At 35.6% G+C, this 21,508-nt stretch overlaps 1 protein-coding gene across 4 annotated transcripts in view; it reads left to right on the top strand.

The window, feature by feature from the left end:
* Positions 1–14,048: 14,048 nt before the first annotated feature.
* Positions 14,049–21,508, top strand: part of fsd (transmembrane protein fates-shifted) — a 34,622-nt gene continuing 27,162 nt past the window's right edge. The window contains exon 1 of one of the 4 annotated variants that reach the window (XM_089104001.1): positions 14,049–14,093. The gene's annotated coding sequence lies outside the window, so the exon portion shown is untranslated. Of the gene's footprint in view, positions 14,094–14,259; positions 14,362–15,671; positions 15,753–18,980; positions 18,990–21,508 lie in introns of those variants that run through there. The other 3 variants (XM_089104003.1, XM_089104002.1, XM_089104004.1) reach the window with 3 other exon arrangements.

Genomic DNA, 21,508 nt, shown 5'->3' with positions numbered 1-21,508 from the left:
TTGAAAAGACTACCGCATTCTTTAAAATAAGAACTACCAGACTACCACAGAAAATACTGATTTTTGAAAAGACTCTGCATTTGAAAACACTGCCGCATTCTTCAAAAGAATCGGGTACTTTTCATTTATTAAGATTCTATGTTCTTTTGTATTCTCAACTTTGAAAAATAGTTTTTATGGTTGTTCTCATAAAGAAACAACCTTTTCCTGTTTTTGCATTTGAAATGCAAATGTGTTTCCAAGATTTTGCCAAAACCCTAAGAAATTCAAGTGTTCAGGGTGGGGGGGGGGCATGAGCCTGAGACACGAAGAAAATACATTTTTATACCACAAGTCGTTCAGGGTTTCTTATTTTCTCTTTTTCTTTTTTTTGTAAGGATGAAATGCTAAACTTGCTTTTAAAAGTCAAAGTTTATGGAAGAAAATCAATTAAGGTGAACACAATCTAAAAATTTGTCATCATCTTGTATTCGAACTCCTTGAGTCAAAAGATCTACTGAAAGATATCAGAGGATATCTAATAAATAAGAGGCAACCAAGCCAGTAGTCTGCTCAGCCCACAGAGTGAAGCAAAAGGAAAAGGGCTAAATAGTATCAACTGAAAAGCCCGCCAATGTAAACAGAAGAAGAAGAGGAATTTGTCGGTTACAACAAAATTGTTCAGTTGGATGCCGGTTTTTCATACATGCTGTCTATGGTTCCAAGCAAACGTTGACTTTTAGCTAAATTTTAGTAAGTTTTGTTTGAACTCAAATTAATCTCATTTAGAAATTGTTTATTTCTGCCGAGTAGCACTGCGTTCGAATTATCGGTAATAGTTATTAATTCCTTTTTACGGCCAGAGTCCTTTTCGTTCAGTTTCCTATTATCTTTGGTTATGATGTTTACTAAAGCTGGGTTTTGTTTATTTACTATTTAATTTTGGATGCTGAATAAATACGAATATCATTAATTGCTAGTTTTTTATCAATAGTGCTGAGACAGACCATGTCTTTCAGACATAAAAAAAATTCCCACCTGTGTACAGGGATTTGAGGAGAGGGTTCAAGTTCAAGTTCTTTATTAATCAATAAAAAAATGTTTCCACAAAACTGAAATCAATGACCCTCCCTGGGAATAACTGGTATTTGGGCTTATATACACTCAACAATAAATAAATAATGCTATCTCCAGATACTGGAATGAAAAAATTGCTCTTCAACTCTCCGTACAGTAGCAACAAACAAAATCGTCATAAAATAAAAAAAAAACAAATAAATGCCGTGACAACGGTAAAATTGAATTGTCAAGTGACTTTTTAGGTTCTGGAACTGATTGGTGGTCTAACCCTCCTCCGGTGCCCTGTTTAATATCTCGCATGCCCCACGAGTAATTTTCAATGACATCCGATCAAGGTTTTGAGATTGTCATCTTTCCCGGAATAATTTGACGTTTTCAATAAAATGCCTCGGGATATAACAGACCCCCAAAACCCCCCGCGCGTTAAATAGCGAATTTGCTGTTTTTTTAAAAATTGGCTTTTTTTTTAACAGGCGGGGGGGGGGATAGATTTTATATTGGGTTTGCAATTATCTCTAATTTTAAAGAATTGTTCTCATGCTAACAGGACCACCTATATTTTATTGGGGGGGGGGGGTGTCAGGGGATTTTGAAATGGTTCGTATTTTTTTTGTCCCTTATAAGTTTGAAAATTATTGCCGTTAATTTATTATAATAAGAGGAGCCTAATATAAATAAAGAAAACTTTGTCTTTTGAAGCAGTAATTTTGGCCAAAACCCTCATGACCAAAGCGTTGCCTCTAACCAAAAAGACCAGAGGTCAACTAGCCCCTCTGAGGCCCCTTCTCCTAAAGACATCCGATCAAAATTTTGATCGGATATTATTACCAAGTAGCATGAGTGAATACCAGCAGCTTCAAGGGGGGGGGGGGGGTATAACAAGTATGCTAGATGGCAGACTGCTTCTGCCATCTAGCATCAGTACAACAATTACTCTAAATCAGGGAGACTGTATCCCAGTTATTTATGATATTTATTCTCCAAATATTGACCAAATATGGAAAATTCCAGATATTAATAACAAGGTGATTTTGTTTTTATATTTGGTGACGTTCACATAACAAGTATGGGCAAGGCTAGGATCGGTTGTGCGTGGGTTATTTTCCCGCTTCCCCCAGAAAACTCACCTCTCCACAGAAAAGTGCATGTAAAACTAAATTTGGACAGAATACCGAAAATCCCCCTCCCTCGTTCCAGCTGGATCAAAATTTTGATATAGCCATTTGGTTGGAATTTTTTGGAGAGAGGAGGGGATGTTTCACGGGGCGAACTTTCTTTTGAGAAGAAATTTTTCGGAGGGAAGTTTACAGGGGGGGGGGATTTTCCCGGGGTGATATGAAAAATAGTCTACTAAGTAAAAAAAACAAGTTTTTTGAACTGAAAGTAAGTAAGAGCAATACTAAAACTTAAAACGAACTGGAGGTATTTTGGAAGGAGGAGGACTGCCATCTCCTCAGTCACTCACTCTTTACAGGAAAATTTGAGTTTTTGCACGATTTTTTTAGAACGATTCTTAAAGCACAATGGTCGTTGAATTTGAGGTGCTAAAGCCTTTACGTAAGGAGGGAGGGATGTAGGAGGAGGCAGCCCTCCGCATTCCAGAATAGTTCCTGTTCGTTTTGAATTTAGTGTTAGATTTCTTTATTTATTCAGTATGTTATAAGGGGCACGTGTGCAAAGATAGTAGCTGTTAAATGAGCCATTCATTTTATCGGATTTTTAACGGCTTATGAAGACACTGTCACAGCGGTATGCATATCACACTCTGGAGCCTTTTTTTAAAATTGGGGGCTTAAATTATACTCAAGAGGGTTTTAGACCATGAAGATCCCACTGTCAACTTTGAAGTTTGTATTCTATGGTATTTTGACTTTTCTTGGACCAAATGTGATCTTTTGTGGGGCAAATTGGCAAAAAAATTCTTTGCTGTTATTTTTAAAAATGAGTGGTTCAAATTCTGTTTAGCCTGTGATTCTGTTCAAATTCTGTTGTGATTCTGTGATTCTGTTCAGACTGTGAAAAACTCATTGGCTATCTTTGAATTTGCACTTGCTCATATTCTAACCCCTTTTGGGTAAGATTTGTTGTTTTTAGAAGCCGCCTCTCCTCAACCCCTATTAAAATTTTGAAAAACATTTTGTTCCAGATGCTCGAAAGGTCTAATAGCTTTGCTACCTGGTATGTCAGGCCCTTTAACGCCCCGGGGCAATGAATTTGATAAATAATATAATGTAAAGGTGTCCAAAAAGGCTAGGAGTTTTAAGGTAAAACTTCGGGGAATATTGAGGGATGTGTTGAACTAAATTATAAGATACTATATGCATCTAATTTATCAAAAATGTATATTTGCAATGATTTCAGAGCAGCTATGGAAATTAACGTAAAACTTTTAGAGCATGGTGAGGAGAATGTTGAAAAGTGGTCTCAGACTTCAAAAAACAGCTTGTCAAATTTTCAAGAAAGACTTGAGAGGTAAGAGTAATTACAGTGAAGCCGAGACAGATAGTATCTGTGAGAGGCAAAGCTGGCTTAGCTTTCCAGAGTTGTATCATAATGATTGTTTTTCCTTGTTGATGATAGCGTATCATACTAGGGCAGAATTAAGGTAGATAGGCATACAGTAAGGGTAGTTCGGATAGCCTTTAGTTTTGTGAGCCATTTTGAGGGCCACTTGCCCTTTCTAGCTGCTCTCTTCACAAACAAATCTGATCAAAATTTAAAATTGTCATCTTGTTTAAAATAGTTTAAAGGTCAAACAACTATGGCTTCGGGAAAAACATAACCCCTTACAGTCCCTGGGCCAAGGCTTGTAAATTACTGAATGCTAACATATATCTACAGTTTGAGATTGGGAAAAGGAAAATGCTTGACCCCGGATCTTCGAAACACTTGGGATATTAAGGTTTAACTTTCAGGAAACCTTTGGCCATCCTGGCCGAGTGGTTAGCGCGCTAAACTTGAATTTCCTTGTCCATGAGGACGGGGATTCGGTTCCTGGTTTTGCTTGGTATTTAGTTTGGAACGAGTGGCAGTGGTTTGACTGTAAGCTTTGTCAAGAGTCGGCACAGCTCCAAACGGGTACCTTGAGAAATCTAGAGGAAAAACATGGAAAGCGTCGGATGATTTTCCCCTACCACGCATTGTACTTCCGGTCGAAGTAATAGAACCAGAAGGTCGGTACCTGCGCTTCACAGGCCATTCATCAGCATGGAAAAAAAAAGCTTTAGAAAACTTTGAACTAAATCAAACCACTTCATATTCAGGATGGTTATAAAACGATTGTATTAGCTCTAAGAGCGGCTCAGGGTAGAAACTTTCAGGGCATGTTGGGGGGGGGTTGAACAGTTATCGGAGGGTGACCACCCGCTCTGTCTAGAGCCATTCTCTTTAAAATGGTAAACAGTTCAAACAATCAGGCCTTCCTGGAACCCATACCCCCCCCCCCCATAAAATCCCCGGTGAAGGAATGGAAGTTACCTCATTTGCCCTTTATGTACACCCGGACATTCTGTTAAGACAGGCGGGGGGGGCTTTAATACTGATTTATTCCGTAAAAAATTATACTATTAAGGTTAAATTTCATGGAACACAGAGGTGTAGGTTTCTTAAATCAAAAGACATTATCTGCATCCAGGTTATCAACAAAGTGTAAATGCACTTTCCTAGGAACGGGCAAGGGTTTTAACTTGAAACTTTTAGAGCCACTACTGCTGCTACTCTGATTGTAACTACTTGCAGCTGAGACTGAGATTAAGTAGGACGACGACTACTTGCACCTCTGACTTCTTACAACTGTGACTATGATTTATTTTACTTGAGCCTACTTTCAGGGAATGTCAAGGGGGATGTTGAACAAAATAAAATACACTGCATATTGATTGTCAAAAAGGCATATCAGCAACAACTCAAGGATGGCTAACGTTATTCAGTTCAAGCTCTCAAATCACGGTCCGGGGATTTTTTAATAGCCACTAAGCCATCCCCATTGACCCGATGTGAAGGCCCCTCGTCACAACTTATCAAAATTGGAAAAAGTATATTTTTTTGAATAATTTTCCTATTGTTTACACACAAGATTTACCATTGCAAAAGCGGAATGTTTGGTCCTGGGTGTGTCCGAACTGTGAAGGGTGTCAATGCGAAATTTCAGGGAATTTTCTGGATGCTAAACTAAATCAAAGGACACCGTTTGCATTCGGACTATCAAAATAAGGAATCTGCAATATCTTAGGAGCGGATAAGGGTATTAACTTGAATCTGCCAGTGTCGCTGCTGCTAATACTAGAGGGTCTGCAACTGCCACTAGTTCCGACTGTGACTACTTTTAAGAAATGTTGAGGGGGCGCTGAGCAAAATAAAAATACCCTATGTTCATGCTTTTTGTCAAAAGGGGGCATCAGCAATAGTTCTGGAACGGATGAGGGTATTAAGTTGATACTTTCAGGGCATGTTGAAAAGTCCTTGGAGGGCATGGGACCCCTTGTCATTTTTAGATGCCCCATCAGCCCCCCTTCCCCTCTTAACACTTTCTTAAATAGCAACTTTATTTAAAATAGTCAAAAGGTCTAATAACTCTCCATCTAAGGATGCTCTATTCCCCATAGACCTCCTAGGGAAGGGTTGTAAATTAAGCAATGTGCTCATTGATTTCATGCTAGGCTCATCATTGGGAAGGGCGGCAGTGTAAACCAAAGGTTGGTCAGGAAAGAACAAGGGTATTAAGGTGGATTTCAGGGAATGCTGAGGGGGATGTTATACCAAATCAAAAGACACCATGTGCACCCAGGTTATTATAAGGACGTATCTGCAATATCTCAGGAACAGCTACGGGCATTAAGTTGAAACTATCAGGGAATAATGTGGTGAGTCGTGAACTAAATCAGAAACTATTCTATAAATCCAGGTCGTAAAAAGAACTGATAATGAAAATATCAGGAACAGCCAAGGTTATCAAGTTGAAACTTCAAGGAATACTAAAAGGATATTTAACTAAATCACAAGACACTCTGAGAATCCAGGTAGTCAAAAGGGCATATCTGCAATATCTCAGGGCATTAAATTGAGATTTTCAGGGCATATTTAGGAGTATTTTGAACTAAATCAAAAGACAGCATGGGAATCCAGGTTGTCAAAAGAGCGTATCTGCAATACCTCAGGAACGGTTAATGGTATTTGACTAGTCTTTATAGACCTTGTACATCAAGAGCTAGTGATATTTTTCTACAATATATCTTAACTGCGTTATATAAACTATAATAGACAATTTTTTCTAACTTTATTTTCGGAAGAGAGGGGGGTAATTTCAATCCTACCATTAGTATTTTTCCTTGATTTATACTATTAATTTAAAAAACTTTCCAAAAATTAATTTTTTCAAAGAAAAGTAAAGAACTCCATTAAAGAAAAAATGAGCAAAAATAAAATCAAATAATCTACCAAGCGTGAAACTATCACAAATCAGCATCGATAAATAAATGAAACCCAAAATGAACAGAAATTACAATAATTTAACAAGTCAAACTCAAAACCAACAGAAATTAACATAAGTTGGGTGCGAAAATCCTATGCCTTCCCAAGACCAGAACAAAATTTGTAGTTTGCTGAAAAAAAAATTAATGTTTTAATTTTATAACTGTAATAAATCAAATAATATTAGCATTTTGATTACTAAATATCAGTATATGTAAACTGACAATTCATTTGTATTTTTTCAGTAAAGTGCAAATTTTCAGTAAAGTGCAAATTTTCAGTAAAGTTTCCAGTAAAGTGCAACTGTTATAGGCAGCGCTAGCGTACTGCCTAGGATAGTTGACATTTTTTCCCAACTGTGTTTTTGGAGGGGGGGGGGGTAATTTTAATGCTACCATTTGTATTTGCCTTTATTAAAGAAAATCAAAAGCGAATGCTCCATGGGGGCTTTCAAATATTTTTACAGGGGGAGAGACACCAGAGTAGCGGTGAGGGAAATTAAAGGAAAACTTTTTAGAATTAAAGGTTGTTAGAAACAAGAACTTCTCAAGGAACAAAAAAAACTTAATTTTTACAGACGTATTTATCAAAATTTGGAAAGACAAGAATTCTTAGCATAGAGATCAAATACTTTACTATATCATTTATTCAATTATGCATTCAATTTTAATCTATTATCTATAAAAAACTATAATAAAAGAAAATCAGACATGAACAAACACGCATTTTAAACTTAAAGTATATATTTTAACCGCTTAATCCAGTACCATAAGATTCACTGGTAATTTTTTTATATGCTGCTATAGTTTTTTGGTCATAAGCCCCGTGCACAACGGTTTTTTTTGTTAATTTCTATATTATTATATTTTTTTTTTTTTATCATACTTAGGTATATTTAATTAGGTTTGAGCGTTAGAAAAACATATTAGAGCGAAGAATATTATGTTCGGCGTAGATCATTTAAAAACCTCGTCAGTCCATCTTTCCTTGATCAACAACTTCTCTAGATCTCAAATGCCGCATAAAGTGAGATATTGCCAGGATCTTCAGATTTCTACAGGCCAATGATCAAAACCCACCCTCATTGCATATGTCATATTTTTATTTTAGAATTGCCCTGTAAAATATAGCTTTTTTTATAGCAGGTTAATTCTCCGCTTCGAACTGAAATCCCTGGTATTTTTAGACATTTAAAAAACTTACACTTAAACTTACATGGAGTGTCAAACTGACACTCCCTTTTCCGATGCCTACAGCAACAAAATGAGATATAATTGAAAAAAAGGAAAGTAATTACGAAAAGACAATCTACTTATGAAAAATGAAATAAGAACTGAGATAAGATTTCAGTTTTTTGAATAATGCCGTAAATGTTGAGCATCATCGAACAATATCAATTTCAATACAGTCAACTCGCTACTGTTCTAAAATCCAGGACACATGCGAAAAGTGAAGTTTGGTTAATGCTAATGAATTAAAACAAAATAGGATTAAAGTATGATAGTTTATGAACAAATATAGCCTATATATTTGTACTTTAGGGGGGAGGGGTTAAAGCATAGCCTATGTTAAATAAGTAACCTAAACTAGATACCTTTTAGTCCCCCTAAATCCCAAAAAACTAAAGTTTGAATCTTCTGCCACGGATTGAGTAATATCTCACTATTCAGCGTAAACCTGTTTATCAACAGTGGCTTTGAGATTTAGACGCGGGCTTTATTCAGTGTGTCCTGGATTTTAGCATAATACCACCGACTTTCATTAATTTTAAACTCATGGGACCAGAGAAAAGTTCAACTTACCCAGATGTTCAACCTAACAAAATTTCAAATTATCAAAAAGGGACAAGGAGTAATTTCAAGTAAAAAAAAAATGCTTTATTGAAAATACATAATCACATGTATGTAAAAACATACATATGACCTCTTATATTAACTTCTTAATCGCATATGTCCATGGAGTAGGTTAAAAACCATGGGAGCCAAAAAATTATTTTATAAAATAGTTTGTGATTTCTTTTTTATGGAGCGACTTCCATCTTACTTCGTCCAATTCATTTTCGATGATAGTAAGAGTTAGGAAGAAATTATCACTTGTTTCTGTTCTAAGAGCATAGGAACGTAAGGTATTGATGGATAATCACGTCTGGCTCAATGTGAATGGAGCAAGTGGCTTTTCTTCTATAGCTTCCTCGCCCTTATCTAGAGTCAACAATTCGGGATCGGTTAAAGCACCGTGGACAGTGATTTCTCCGTCCTTCTGAACAAAATTCTCAACGGTGAGTTTGGTAGAAGTCCACACTCTTTGTCTAAGGGGATGAATTCCGTTAAATCTCGTGACTTTGATGACCTTGTTGTGTTTTCTGTTTCCTTGGCGAACCCACATTCTTTGAAGCAGTTATGTAGGGTGATAGAATCAAAATTTTTCTAGGCATAATAAGTCATAATTGTTGAGGTGAAAAGGTTGGATTTCACACTCTCACTGGAGTGGAATCCGGTAGGTTTTTTATATGTATTTCTAGAGAGTATTTCCAAGCAAAATGCTCTCGTTAAGAATTCAAATTTCAAATGTTTTTTTTTTTTTTTTTTTTTTTTTTTTTTTTTTTTAATTTACCATGTGTTTTTGTAGCACAAGTAAAGTGCTAGTTTTCTAAAATTCTACGAATATTTGGAAATGAGCCGGTTTATTTGAAGCAGTTTTTCAAAAATACGTAGTGCAAAATGTCAAGTAGCAATTTTTGTTCGTTTTATGTTTCAACTTTGCTGTTTACTTTCATCAGAAAACTTTATTTAAAAAAAAATTCTCCTGCATAGCACTAATCATTTTAATATATTAGTCTTGTACACCATAGAAGGATAGGACCTTGACTAAAGTCTTCTTTCGTCTCAACCAAACGCTTGTTCAGAATCAAATAGTTCGTGGTAGAGGAGAGACAGTAAGGAATGGCGCGGCTCAATAGTAACTGAACCTCTAAGAAGCAGAACTTTGATGACAATAGGCATATCAAAAGAACTGGCTTGTTATGATTGTGCCGAGCATATAAGGTTTATTAAGTTTAGTGCAACCCATCAAAAGCCTGATTCTCGTAACAGATGGAAATATCCCCTCAATGTGGAAAAAATTAATGAAAATGACACCATAAATTTCAGCGTATCAGATAACACTGTAGTAGAAGCTTAAAGCTCCCACCATCAAAAAAGGTTGACGTTTGTATTTTTTGCAAGAAGAAAGATCACGGATGCTTGTTTACTTGTTTTTGGTTTGTTTCCCCACGGGTGTTGTGATTAAAACTATGGTCCCAGAATGTCGGGACAGGGCTCATTCGAATAGAAATTAAGAGTTCTAGTGCCTAGTTGAAGTGAAAAAAATATTGGAGGAAAAACTATCCCCGCGCCGACCCCCTTGTTTTCTCTACGTCGTTAGATCAAAATGTTGAGATTTCCTTTTTGGAGATAATATGACCTCTCACAGCCTCTGGGCAAATGTTTGTAAGTCACAAAATTTCCCTGTGTTTAAGTCGGCCTATAGTATTTATGATTGGTAAGTATACATACATTTTGTGGGGGGAGGACGTTTCTGGGGGGGGATTTTCAACGGGGATGATTTTTTCGTAGGAAGGGAAATTTTTGAGGGAGAAATTTTCAGGGGAAATTTTGCACTGGGGAGATTTGACCGAATTCCTATTCTAAATGTTTTCTATTTGTCTCACATTCTCTTTGCCAACCCAATTTTGCATGTGGAGATCTTTTGGGGGAATTATCCGGGGGCTATTTTCAGTGTGTTGGGATTGATCAACGTCCGGCAAAAAATTTCCATGGAAGAGGGAAATTCTGGAGTGATGGGGAAAACAATTAGAATTTAGTCTTTACAAATGAAAGTATGCTAAGGAGAATTTTTCAGACTGAATTGTCAACAAGAAATTTTACAGGGGATGGTATTTTTAGCCAGGATTGAATTGTCAAGAAGGAATTTCACGGCGGGGGGGTGTATTTTACGCGGAAAGAAATTTTCTCGGAGTAGTTTCCCGTGAGGGGAGGACACTTTATAGATATTTTGTTAAAAATAGTTCGAAGATCAGATAACAAAAACTCCGGTGTCGACAAAACACCCCAGGGCCAGGGGTCCGGCGTTGTAAGTTATGCCCTGGGGGCATATATGATTCTTATGGAAGGGACGCTCGTATAAACTTAATAGAGGGCTCATTTGATTGGAAAATGAATGTTCTAGTTCACTTTTTAAGACTCAAAAGAGATCCGAGGGCAACTAGCCTCCCCCCATGCCTTTTTTTCCCAAACCCGTCTTATAAATACTTTGGGATAGCCATTTTGTTACAAATACGTCAAACATTAGATAACAAAACTTCAGGGTCGACACAAACCCCCAGAGGCCGGGGCAAGTGCTTTAAGTTGTGTTCCTAGGCTGTATAAGGTTTTTGTAGAAAATTTGGTCATATAAACTTCAGAGGTGGCTCATTTGATAGGAAATTGGAGGTTCTAGTTGTCTTTTTATGAATCAAAAGGGATCAGATGACATTTACCTCTCCCCTCCTCCCTCCACCCACACACCCTTGTTTCTCCAACTGCATCTGATTAAAATTTTGAGACTGCCTGTTTGTTTGAAATAGTCCAAAAATCAGATAAAAAAAAACTTGTGGGCAATATACCCCTCCACAGTCCGGAGAAAGGGTTGTAACTTGCGCCCGGGAGGGTCATACAATTTTTATGGAAGAATTGGTCGTATAAAATTCGAAGGGGACTCCAATGATTAGAAATCAAAAGTTCCTGTTCCCTTTTTAAGAGTCAAAAGTGATCCAATGGCCGATAGCCCCTCCCCCCTCTATCTCTTTTCTCCAAATGCGTCCGATCAAATATCTATGCAGCCATTTTGTGCAAAATAAACCCCTGATCATATAACAAAAACTCCAGGGATAACACAGCCCGCAAAAACCTGGGGTAAGTGTTGTTTTTATTCCCCGGGGTTACTCATAGTTTTTATGGGAGGGATGCTCGTATAAATTTCTGAGGAGGCTGTTTCGATTGTAAATCGGAATTTACAGACCCCTTTCTAAGAGTCAAGAGTGATCAGAGGGCAACTAGTCTCCCCCCAAGGCCCTTTTTCCTCCAAAGGCATCCGATCAAAATTTTGAGATAGCCATTTTATTCATAAGAGTGTAAAAATCAAAGAACAAAACTCAGGGGTCGAAACAACCCCCAGAGCCCGGGTGAAGTGCTGTAAGTTATTCCCCGTGGGGTAGATAAGGTTTTATGTAAGGTTTGATCGTATATACATCAGGGGTTGCTCATTTTGAAAGTTCTACCCTCACTTGAATGGAGGAAACTTTGTGGAAACTTTGGACCATTTTAGTCACTAGATGCTTTTTTTAGTGCTTGAAGATGTTTTTCTATCAATAAGAGTTAAATTCTGACAAAGGGTCTTTTACAAGACTACCCCCTTCGACTCGTTATGAATATAAATTTTAAAGAATTATTTGATTAAAATAAGAGAGCAAACGGAGCTGGACGTTGGGAAATACCCGAATCCGAGGAAAAGCAATTCCACTACTGAAAAAACATTGCAATGTTCTGCCTTTTTATAGGCTATACTTTTAACCAGGGGTCTTGCTTCTCAAGGTTGTCCCGCACAGTTGTCTGCAGTCACGCTCTAGTCAGCTAGTGTTGGTCGATAATTTGATCAAACGATATATCGAAATATCGATATTTTTACTTTCGATATTCGATAATCGATATATCGTTTTCGATATTTCTGATCAGTTTTTACTCAGATTAACACTTGGCTTTGCCAAAGTTAAAAAAAAATTGGGTACTTATCTGTTAGCCACTACACACTCGAGAATCTGAATCTATAAAATCATACAACAACTGGTTTATTGCTGTTTGTATACGGAGACAATTAGCTTCGACTCAGTGGAAAACTACAGTGTAGCTATGTTTTAATAAATGTTTAGTTGGTATTTTGGTTTATTTAGGTTAGGTTACTTATTGCATGCAGCCCCGCTATACTTAACCCCCACCTCACCACCCCCTAGCGTGCAAATATTCAGCCCAAATTATATATATCCTATCTATTTCCCAAGCATAGCGGTTGTTTCTACCCCGTACCTGTAGATCCAAATTCTCGAGTGTGTACTGGCTGATAGAAAAGTACCAAAAATTATAATAAAAGGGCATTTTGCACAATTTTTTTAAACTTTGAATAATTGAAAATCAGTCAATAAAACAAACTTCGATTACAAGAGTGAATGTCATAGAAATCTAGACTTGAAATTACTTGGGCTCAGGATAAAGAAAGATGACCTACTGGCTACTTTTGGCTATTCAAACTCAGCAACATGTCAATGTTTTTTTCCCTGAGCATTTGTTCTACCTTTCAGTGATTAAATAAAAATAAAAGAACACAGGTTTTTTCAACTGAAAGTAAGGTTCATCATTACAACTTAAAACGAACAGAAATTATTCCGTATATGAGAGGGTTGCCCTTCATACACGTATTTTCTAGTATTTTAAAAACAAGCTTCTTATTCTAATTAAGTAGCCCTTGTGTTTCAGGAGCTGTTTTTAAATAATTGGAACTCTTTAAAGGAGGGGGTAACTCCCCTCACATACGGTAGGATTTCTTTTTGTTTTTAGTTTCAATATTTCTCCCTAGTTTCCGTTGAAAAAACTTTTTCTTATTTAATTTTTGGTTTTCATTTAATGCCAGGAAATCACGACTACAAATCCGTCCCTGCTGAAAATTCCACCCAGAAATTTTCTTGTGGACAATTTCACCAAGAAATTTCTCTTAAGTCTATTTTCATTTGAAAAAAAAAGACTTGTCTTTCATTTAATTTTTGGTCTTTTTCAAATCATGCCGAAAAGCCCCTTAAACAGGAAATTTTTCATTGAAATCCCATCCTCCGAATGGAAAGTTTCTTCCACGGAAAATCCTCTGATGAAGAATTTCTCCCGCGAAAAATTTCCACATGGAGAATATATCCTGCAGAAAATTCCGCCACGAAGAATTACACCCACTAAAAACTTTCCCATGGAAAATTTCCCCTTGAGAACTCCCTCCCTACCACAAAAAAATGTCCCAGGCAATTTTAACCTCTCTGAAAATTTACCCCGGACAATATCCCCGGAACATCTCTAGATGTTAAATTGAATCGGCAAAGAGAAAGTAAAATAAATTTGATATAGGAGTTCTAACAAATTCTCCCGTCTAATACTTCTCCTTGTAAGTTCATCTTTGGAAACGTCCCTGCCCATGGACAATTCTCCCATTGGAAATTCCCCTTGCGGAAAATTTCCCTCACTCAAATAGTCTATTTACTTCCAAATAGCCTAACAGAAACTATATGTAAACAACAGACAAAATTCATAACTTATCGCCCTTCCCCCGAGTGCCATGGGGGGATCATCACAATTTCCTCGGAACATCTCTACATCAAAATTGGCCAAATTTGTCTTCAATGAGCCTTCTCCATCTATCTTGTGTCTCAGCCTTTAGTGTCTTTTTGAATTCTGCTGTCTTTTGCTTGAAAACTATTTTATTCTCAATTGAGGGTATCTAGAGAAGTTATTTTTTGCTTTTTTCTTCTCTAGGTAGGCTTTCTGGCATTTATTGTTCCATACAGGAGTAGAATTTTTTCTCTTGGGATGAGGTTGTTTGTAACCAAATATTCTTTCTGAAGAAGCTATGATTGCTGAAGTAATTTTATTAGATAATGATTGGAAACATTTTCTCCTTTTAAGATTTTTAGAGGAAAGACTTGATGATAAAGGTTCTCCCCTTGGATAATATAAGAACTAGGATCATTATACATATTTTAAAGTAAGAATTGTTTTCTTAACATGTCTCCTTATGAGGGGGCCAAGGCTAAATAAATACCAGTACTTGCCTGTGAGAGGGTTCAGCCGTGTATTTAGGTCTTTGGGGGTGACAAGGGACAACTTATTTATGGGTTCCAGGATGTAATTGGTTAGAGGGGTTGCAATTGGATCTTCTGTTGATACAATAACCCACATTCTGTGGTGCAGGATAAAATCACCACTAATTATTTCCACAGAGCCACATGCACTCACAATCAGTTTGAATTGATTCAGGGAGAATTTATTTGTCTTTGAGGCATACCAGTTAGCAATACTAATCCACTTGTTGCTTCCCAGTAGTTTTATGTCAATTATGCCTACTTCCACTTCCCCTTGTGGACTGGGGTCATGTATTCTAAAAGCTAGGTAATTTTTCACAAGTGACAGTAGGCCACCACCTGTTTTGTGGACTCTGTCCCAGCGGGCAATATTGTACCCCTTGAAATCATGGACAGTATTCTCCTGTTTTAAGAAAGTTTCTTGAAGTAGGAAAATATCAGGAGCATGCCTGACTAAAATATTTTGGAGTTCTTTTCTTTTGGCTTGGTTGAATCCCCAGATATTTAGTTGGAACACTAAAAGTGAGCTAGTCATTTGTGTGTGAGGGGGCTAGAGTGGGTCTCTGTAGCTTATTACTACTACCTTCTGAGCTAGGTATAGCCTCCTTTCCTTTTCGTTTCCTTTCAGCAGCCCTGGGGCTGGTGGTTTGTGGAGGGTTGTTACTGGTTGTAGGGCTTGATTCAACTCTATTTAGGTTTTCAGCAATTTTGGTCAGGCTAAGGGCTGTATTTTGAAGATTAGCTGGCAGTATCTGAGATGTTATTTTGCTTGCAAAATATGTTATGTTTGCAAAGTGATGTTATTGTCTCAGCCAGATAAGAGATCTGCTTTGTAACACCTTCAAACATGGTCATATATTTCTTGTTCAGGTCCTCAACTGGATGGTGGTTAGGTGTCAAAGAAGGGAAGGAGTCATTATGGGCCGTAGGGACATGTTTGGTTTGTGTTGGAAGTCTCTTCTTCAGGACCTCGGCAGCAGTCCTCATGGGGACATTATTAGTGAAGGATTCCCCCTCTATAGGGTTCCTGACCTTCAAAATCTATGGGTTATAAAAGTGAAACCTAGCAAAATAGCTCTTCAACTTAAATAAAGTACAACAAAATTGTTTTCAAAATTGCTGCACAACTTTGCATAATCCAATGTACAAGGTTTTAAAGATATACAAATACATTTCCTAAATTTTGAAAAAAAAACCCATTGATATGGCTTAAAATTCTTGGCTACTCAAATAACAGGAATTACATTTTCAGAGCTAAAGCCAGAGGAAAAGAAACTAACAACTCAAAATTAAGGTAAAATGTTGTTTTGTCAAATTTTCAATAGTTATAGCCTAGACCTGTCATATAGGCAAATTTCAGGACCCTCTAGCAAGGCTGTACCCAGGACTTTTTCAGGGGGTGGTTACTCAAAGATTTTTTTTGGGGAGAGGCTGGGGTTTACACAAAAAACTCAAAAATGCATGAAAAATTTGTTTATATCCATTTTTGTTATGTTTTTATGAGTAAGACAAACATTTTGTTGGGGTTCCACCCCCTCCCCCCCTGGGTATGGCCTTGACCTCTAGAGGAAGAAGGAGAGGAGGTAGGTACTTCAAAATACCTTCCCAGGACATACTTTAGCCAGTAGATTCATCCCTCAAAGTTTCATTTTCCTAACCTAACCCCTTTCCATGATTGCCAAAAGTAGCTGAAGTGGAATTTTACATTTTCTTTAGTATATTTTGGTCTCTATGGTACCAAATTGCTCATTTTCCAGTTTTCACTGTTTTTTACTTGAATTGGGAAAATTGATGGTAAATATTTAGTAGTTCAAATTATTGACCTACAAATAAAGTGAACATAGCACTAGATGCTATTTTTTATCCCCTTGCTGAATATAATAATGGCTTTTCAGTAAATATTTTAGTGTTCATATTATTGACTTACAAATAAAGTGAACACACCACTAGATGCCATTTTTATGCTCTTTCTGAATATAGAAGACAAGGTGCTTTATGCTGTTTTTGTATTTTTGTCAAGAAGACAAGGTTAAGTCACAATCCCTTGGAATATATAGAAACATTAAAAAAGCCTGGGGAGAAGAAATATATTTAAAATTTGGGCTCCAAAATGATACTTTAAAATGGGTCTTATCAGTAAGAGGAGGAATTTTACGCCGCTTGGGGGGAGAAGGAAGTATTTAGGGAGAGTTAAGGTACAGAGTGGTCCCTTCTCTTGTCTGATGTGCAAGGAGTCTGAAGATTTAGAATATTTTATGTGTCATTGTGAAGAATTGAATGTACTTGGGAAATATTTGGGAGGGATGTCATGAATAAAAGGTGTTTAGAAAATAAAATAGGAAGTAGTTGCAAACTGGATATTAGAAATTTGGGAAATTTCGTGAGTGTGGGGATGAGACATAGGGAGGGTTTTCTAATGTAGTGTTATTTTCAAAGGTGTTTGAACTTATTATTATGGTATATGCATTTTGTTGTATTTGTATTATCCACAGCCCATGGGGCTTTTGTGAGAAATATATATCTATAATATTCACTTCTCTCACAAAATTCAAATTTAAGGCTTTTTTGAACCCTTGAAAATGACAAAAAATTTCCAGTTTTTGGGTATAAAAAAGGCTTAAAATTTTGGTTTCAAACTTACTACTTGCTTATAAATCCATTTTTTTAAAGTTAAATAATCCAAGAGCATTGATTTATCACAATTAAGTTAGATAAAAAATTCAAAACAATTTCTGAAATTTTCCATCTGCCATGTTTCTTGTGTCAGCTTTGATATTTTTCAACATATTGGCAAAATGGCAGTTCTTAAGTAGTCTAACAGAATAAGAAGAAAACATGGCAGATTTGTTTTGATTTTTTTATGCAGCTTAATCCTGACAAATCAATGTTTATGAATTATACAACTTTTATAAAATGGATTTACAGAAAGTTTGAAACAAATTTTGAACCCATTTTTTGGCCTATATCCAAAAAATATAGAATGATATTATTATTTTCAAGGGTCCTAAAAGGGCTTAAAAATTAAATTTGAAAGAAAAGCAATTATTATATTCAGAAAGAGCATAAAAAACAGCATCTAGTGGTATGTTCACATTATTTGCAAGTCAATAATGTGAACAGCAAAATATTTACCTGCTTTTCTTGTAAATTTAGTTTTAAGCCTTTTTTGGAACCTTGAAAATGATATTTAAAAAAAAAATATTTTTGGTATAAAAAGGGTTAAAACATTGGTTTAAAACTTGCTATTTCATTATAAGATCAATTTTGTTACAGCTATATAATCCACAAGCATTGATTTGTCACAATTAAATAGGATAAAAAATTCAAAACAATTTTCCTACTTTTCCATCTGCCATGTTTCTTGTGTCAGCTTTGATATTTTTTGACATATAGGTGAAACACCAATTTTCAAGCAGCCTAACAGAATAAGAAGACAACATGACGTTTTAAAATTTTTGAATTCAACATGTTTTGAATTAATTTTATTCAGCTTAATCTTGACAAATCAATGTTTGTGAATTATATAACTCTTACAAAATGGATTTATAACAAAATAGTAAGTTAGAAACAAATGTTATAACCCATATATAATTAAATTATTATTTTCAAGGGTCCTAAAAGGGCTTAAATTTGAATTTGCAAGAATAGCAATTATTATATTAGAAACAGCATAAAAAATGGCATCTATTGGTATGTTTACTTTATTTTTTGGTCAATACTATGAACTGCTTAATATTTACCAAATTGACTCAGGCTCCCCCCCCCCCCAGGATATTGATTAAATTACACTTATGCATCAAAGGCATAGGAGGTGACCACTGTTGGTCATGTCCAAGGTGATTAGAGGGATAACTTCTACTAAATAATAATTTAGTATGGTATTTATTAATAAATACCATACTAAAATAAATAGATATACTAATATTATATATTTTACTAATATAAATAAATATATTAATATTATGTATTTATTAATAATATTTAGTATGGGGAAGTTCTAGTTGGGGGTCTTCTTGTTAGGCATATCTTAGAAACTAGCTTAGTCAGGTGAACGAATCTTTTAGGAATGAATACAGGGCCTAAAATACATATGTTCTAGTTTTTTGAAAATGCTGTATATTTTATTTCAACAGGATTTTAGCATAAACTATAATTTAGTAAGGTAAAGTTCTGGTTGTGAAGCTTCTTGCTAATATGGCTTTTTTTCAGTTCTATTTTAGTAGCCTAATTTGCCCACTCAGAAGGAAGTGCTATAAAGTTGTGTATATTGTATAGCTTACAACTTGTATCATTCCTAAAAGTGCTTCAGCTTACACCCCCCATCTGCCATCTGTAACCTGTCTGCCTGCCCAATGCTCAGGGGACTTCGAGCCTTGTCATGAACGCTGTAATAAAGTCTGTTTTTCTCTTTCCTTCAACCTTGATGCTTGGCCTATAGTGCAGACCTGGTCATTCTGCTCATTAGCAATTTTACTGACAAAATGAGTCCCTAAATGGGTGGGTTTCAAAATAGAAGTAATACCAACTACAGGTCAGTTTTTGCAAGTTTTAATTTTTATCATGCCTTTGGCAATAGCTGCAGCTTTCTCAGCCAATCCGTTAGGCTGGGGGTGATTGGGAATAGAAGTAATGTCCTGAATACTCCATTCTTTTAAGAATTCCTGGAAGAAAATAGATCAGCATTCTTCTTAATATTGCTTATTGTAGATGTACCTGCACCAGAGATAGCATTGGGTCATGGGTATGTAATACTTGCCTGGGCATGTCTGTGCATATATAAATGCCATTTGAAATAGTATTTGATGGGGGTTGGTAGTCTGGATAATCACAAATCTGTATAACTGAGGGTTGGATAATTATGTATCTACTATATTCACAATGCAAAGACCCACTGAACTATTTAAATGTGGCCATTGTCTTATGAATTTTATTCCCCTCACTGCAAATTTTTGAACAAGAAATAATTGTATTTTTCCTACTTTAATTTCAGTCAGGTTATGAAACACAAAGATTTTGTTTCTTAAACAAAAACAAAAAAAACAAGAAAACAAAACAAAAAGAGATAAAAAAAACTAGAACCAAAGATTTTCCACAGTTATTATACAAGTCTCCACCAGATTTTATTAGAGTATATATGAGAACTTTTTTTTTTTCAATTTGTTGTCTTATGGACCTAATGGAAGGATAATCAACTAATGAGAAATGCAAAGAGAGCTGTTTAAAATCTGTTTTAGATATTACTTATTAAAGGTTCAGTTTTTATATCAATTTGTTAAGCAGACTCTGGGGATTTTTCATGATTTCATTAGTTTTTGGCAATTGAAATCAATTTGCATAAGTTTCAGAGGTGATTTTATCCTTTTTAGGAGCCTATAACTCTAGGAAACTGAGGACATCTTCTCTAGTGCAATTGAAAATTATATGATGGTATTACAAATATGTAAGTTGTAAATTTCAATAACCCCAATGTATACTTAAAAAGGGTGTAGATTTCTTAAATTTTTGTAGACTATGAGTCAAACTATTACACATTTAAAGTTAGAAGCAACTGCCTTGTGGTTTGATGTTCTTCTTCATGACATTCTGCCATGACTTCATCTGACCTCCCAGTTTTTTCTTCCAAGAGGAGAGAGGCACGGCAGTAAGAACTTGGCATGCTAGGGTCCCCTCTAGGCATCAAATTACATGGCCAAATCTCTTGAGGTGTCTTTTCTTGGTCATGCTGGACACTGTAAGCTTTTGTCCCCACATGTTCATGAGCTGGTAGCTCCCAGTTTGTTGTGACTATCTGATGTTGCAAATTGCTCTGAGGGGTTTCCAGTCAAGACAATCTATTTGTCATTCTTCTTCTGCCTTGGGTGGTCAAATCTTACAGCCTATAGATTTGGAATGCATACATGCCAAGTATATTCTGAGTTCTGTTTTGAGCTCAATTTCTTATTTTGACCACAGAGGTTTGTGTAGTTGCCTGAAGGCAGACCAAGCTTTGCTGATCCTACCTTGGACCTTGTTGAATGCTTCACCCTTGGCATCCATAAATGATCCCAAATATTTGAACTCTTCATCTTTGTCAATAGGATCTCTATTAAAATGTATAAAAGAGTCTGTATCAATGTTTGGATAGCAAGGCACCATCATCAGAATATTTGAAGTCATCCATGCTTCTTTCAGCGGAAAACGCAATGCCATCTTCTTTGTTCCATATATTCTTCATATTCCAATCTACTATAAAATTAAAAAGAATTGGGGATGCTGGACAGCCTTAGTAAACACACTACTCTGTTTCAAAGAGTTAGGTACTATAAAGGAAGCCCAAAACAAACAGAAGTTAAATAAACAATCAGAGCATTTAAACATACAGTAGCTACTAATATAAATGCGAAAATAAATACTAAAACAAATAAAACTCAAACTGAAAATGTAAGTCAAGCCTAAAACGAACAGAATCACATAGTTTTCAAATAACATATAAAACAAACATAGTTTTCAGTAAAGCGCCAATGACGCAGTAGGTCTTAGACTTTTACAGTGAGAGAAGGAAGCAATACCCAAGCTCTTGTTTGTAGGGATTTTTGTTTGTTTCAAGCTTGATTTGCATATTCAGTTTAAGTTTCACTCGTTTTAAGATTTATTTTATTCATTTATATTAGTATCTATTGTATGTTTGTTTTCATTAATTGTTTCTTTAATTTCTGTCTCTTTTGTGTTTCATTTATACTCCCATAGCAAATTTTTTTTTTTTTTTTAAGCTTGATTTGCATATTTGATTTAAGCATTACTTGCTTTAAGATTTAGTTATTCATTTATATTATTACTTGTTGCATGTTTTTTTTTGCAATGATATGATTTGCTATGATTTATTTAATTTCTGTTTGTTTTGGGTTTCATTTATTCTTTAATAGTAATTAATTAAAAAAAAAATTTCCAAAAAATAATTTTTTAAAATAAAAGTAAAGGCCATTTTAAACTTAAGCTCAGCATATAAAAAAACATTTTAAAATTCAAACTCAAAACGACCAGAAATTACTATTAAAGAATAAATGAAACTCA

The sequence above is a fragment of the Artemia sp. Qi Xiang Cuo genome, chromosome 18 (assembly GCF_049724085.1).
Source record: "Artemia sp. Qi Xiang Cuo chromosome 18, ASM4972408v1, whole genome shotgun sequence".
NCBI lineage: Eukaryota > Metazoa > Arthropoda > Branchiopoda > Anostraca > Artemiidae > Artemia > Artemia sp. Qi Xiang Cuo.
This window is presented reverse-complemented; position numbering and strand designations above follow the sequence as displayed.